A 3576-nucleotide genomic window follows, 5' to 3' on the forward strand; every position below is an offset into this window, starting at 1 on the left:
TGGGGTGCCAAAGAGTCAAATATGGCTGAGCAACTGAGCACACACACATGATCCACCGAACATCACAGTTTAGCTGAACCCACCTCAGACGTGCTCAGAACACTCACATTAGCCTACAGTTGGGCAAAAATAATTTAACACAAAGCCTGTTTTTAGTAAAGTATTGAATATATCATGTAATGTACTGAATTCCATACTGAAAGTGTAAAACAGAATGGTTGTATGGGTACAGGATGGTTGTAAGTGTATTGGCTGTTTCACTGTATCAGTGTGATTGTGGACTGACTGGGACCTGTGGCTGCTGCCACTGCCCAGCATCAAGTGAGAGTATAGATGGCATATCACTAGCTTAGGAAAAGATAAAAATTTGAAGTATGTTTTTACTGAGTGTTTATCACTTTTGCACCACTGTAAAGTCAAAAAATCTTAAGTTAAGCCATTGTACCCCAGGGACCATTCATTGCTGTTGTTCAGTTGCTTAATCATGTCTGACTGTTTGTGACCCCATGGATACCAGCATGCCAGCCTCCTTTGTCCTCTAGCACCTCGCAGAGTTTGCTCAAATTCATGTCCACTGAGTCAGTGATGATTTCCAATCTTGTCATCCTCTGCCACCCCCTTCTCCCCCTGCCCTCAATATTTCCCAACAGGAGGGTCTTTTCCAGTATGTCACCTCTTCAGATCAGGTGGCCAGAATACTGGAACTTCAGCTTCAGCAACAGCCCTTCTGTTTTATTTCCTTTAGGACTTCATATGAAGAGTTTCACCATTCATACCTGGAGAAAGAAATAGCAACCTATTCCAGTATTCTTGCTGGGGAAATCACAGCTCAGAGGAGCCTGGTAGGCTACAGTCCATGGGGTTGCAAAGAGCTGGAGATGACTTAGCAAGTAAACAACAACAATATATATACATATTTCTCAGTCACAGAAAAGAATGAAATCTTGCCATTTTCGACAACATAGATGGGTATTATGCTAAGTGAAATAACAGAGACAAAACCAAATATTGTACTGTCTCACATGTGGAATCTTTCTTAAAAAATCAAGCTCATAGATAAAAAGAGCAAGTTGGTGGTTGCCAGAGGTGGGGAGTGAAGGGGGTGGAAGAAAAGGGGGAAGGAAGACAAAAGGCTCAAACTTCCAATTGTAAAATAAAGTCATAGAGATATAATGCCCAGCTTGGTGACTATAGTTAATAATATATATCATAATATTTGAAAATTGCTGAGAGAATAAATCTTGAAAGTTTACATCACAAGAAAAAATGTAACTCTGTATGGTGACAAATGTTAATGAGATGTATTGTGGTGATAATTCCACAATATATACAAATATTGAACCATTATGTTGTACACTTGAAATTAATATAATTGTATATGACAATCTTACCTCACTTAAAATTTTTTTAAAAGGTAGAACCTTCCAATGAAGTCTTTTGGGTTTGAAGTTTTCTTAGTGGGAATCACTTTCCTAGTTACATGTTTATTGAACTATAACATACAGAAAAGTATTCATATGATAAATTAAGAGATCAATAAACTACCAGAAAATAAACCCATTAGTGTCACCACTACTCACATCAGGAATTAAAAATTACCTGCAGCTCTCAAGCACCATCTCTTGCCCTCTCCCAGGAGTGTACCAACATGCAGTCTCTCCAGAAAGGTACCAGATATTCTGACTTCTATCACCATAGGTTAGTTTTGCCTATATCAGAACTTTATACAAACGAAGTCATATAGTATATGTCTTTTTCCATCTGACTTGTTTTGGTGAACATTATATTTGCAGGAGTCATTCATGTTTTAGAGGCTAGCTGAAGTTCATGCAGTCATGAAATCAAAAGACGTTTGTTCCTTGGAAGAAAAGTTGTGACAAATCTAGACAGCATATTAAAAAGCAGAGACATTACTTTGCTAACAAAAGTCCATCTAGTCAAAGCTATGGTTTTCCAGTAGTCATGTATGAATGTGAGAGTTGGACCTTAAAGAAAGCCAAGCACCAAAGAATTGATGCTTTTGAGCTGTGGTGTTGGAGAAGACTCTTGAGAGTCCCTTGGACTGCAAGGGGATCAAACCAGTCAATCCTAAAGGAAATCAGCCCTGAATATTCATTGGGAGGCCTGAGGCTGAAGCTGAAGCTCCAATGTTTTGGCTACCCATTGGAAAGAACTTACTCATTAGAAAAGACCCTTATGCTGGTAAAGATTGGGGGCAGAAGGAAAAGGGGGTGACAGAGGATGAGATGGTTGGATGGCATCACTGACTTGATGGGCATGAGTCTGAGCAAGCTCCAGGAGCTGGTGATGGATGGGGACGCCTGGAGTGCTGCAGTTCATGGGGTTGCAAAGAGTCAGACGTAACAGAGTGACTGAACTGAACTGAAGTTCCCTCATCTTCATTGCTATATGGTATCCTTCTGTATGTGTACATAACACTTTATTAATATATTCTACTAGTTGTGAGCATTTGCTTTTTCAGCTTGGCTCTATTGTAAATAATACTTCTATCAATACCATGTACATTTATCCATCTATCTACCTACCTACCTATCTTTTTATTTATTTATTTGCACTTACATGGTCTCATTTATTTAAGGTATATACCTAGGAATAGAATATTACTGCCTCATAGAGTATATCTATATTTAAACTTTGTGTATGTGTGCTAAGTTGTTTCAGTTGTGTCCAACTCTTTGTGACCTGATGGACTGTAGCCCACCAGGCTCCTCTGTCCATGAGATTCGCCAGGCAAGAAAACTGGAGTGGGTTGCTATGCCCTTCTCCAGATAATCTTCCCAACCCAGGGATCGAACCTGAGTCTCCTGCAGCTCCTGCATTGCAGGCATATTCTTAACCACCAAGAACTTTGATAGATAATAAAATACCATGTTCCAAAGAAGTTGCACCAATTTACCCTTCCATTTATAGTATATGTGTGTTCCCACTGTTCCACATCTCAATGGGCCACTGATGATGCCTAGTGTCATTAGCCTTTTTATTTGAACTGTTCCTCCTGGGTGTATCTTGGTATCTTAACTTAGTTTTAATTTTTATTTGCCTGATTCCTAGTGAAACTGAAACATTTACAAACATTTATTAGTTTGTTAGATATTTTTCAACTCTTTTGCTCATTTCCGTATTGAATTATCTGTCATTTCTTTTTCATTTGTATAAATTCTTCATCTATTCTGGATAAGACCATTTTGTTATATGTTTTGCAAATATCCTCACCTATTCTGTGCTTTCTTTACTCTTTTAATGATGTTTTGATGAGTAGAATTTCTAAATTTTAACTTAGTACATCTTATCATTTCTTTTAGGGTTATTTCTTTTAGGTTTGGTTTAAAACTTCTTTCCCTACCACAAAGTTGTATAGAATACAGATATTCTTCTACAAATACAGTATCTTTTAGATTTGTTATTTTACATTTCACATGAGGGTCTACAATACACTTGGAATTTTGTGTGGTGTAGGTAGGGTACACACTTCATTACTTCCCATATGGATGGTCAATTGATCTAGCACTATTTGTGAAAAACTGGTATTTCTCTACAGCTCTGCAATACTTTGCT

The sequence above is a fragment of the Cervus canadensis genome, chromosome 2, assembly GCF_019320065.1.
Source record: "Cervus canadensis isolate Bull #8, Minnesota chromosome 2, ASM1932006v1, whole genome shotgun sequence".
NCBI lineage: Eukaryota > Metazoa > Chordata > Mammalia > Artiodactyla > Cervidae > Cervus > Cervus canadensis.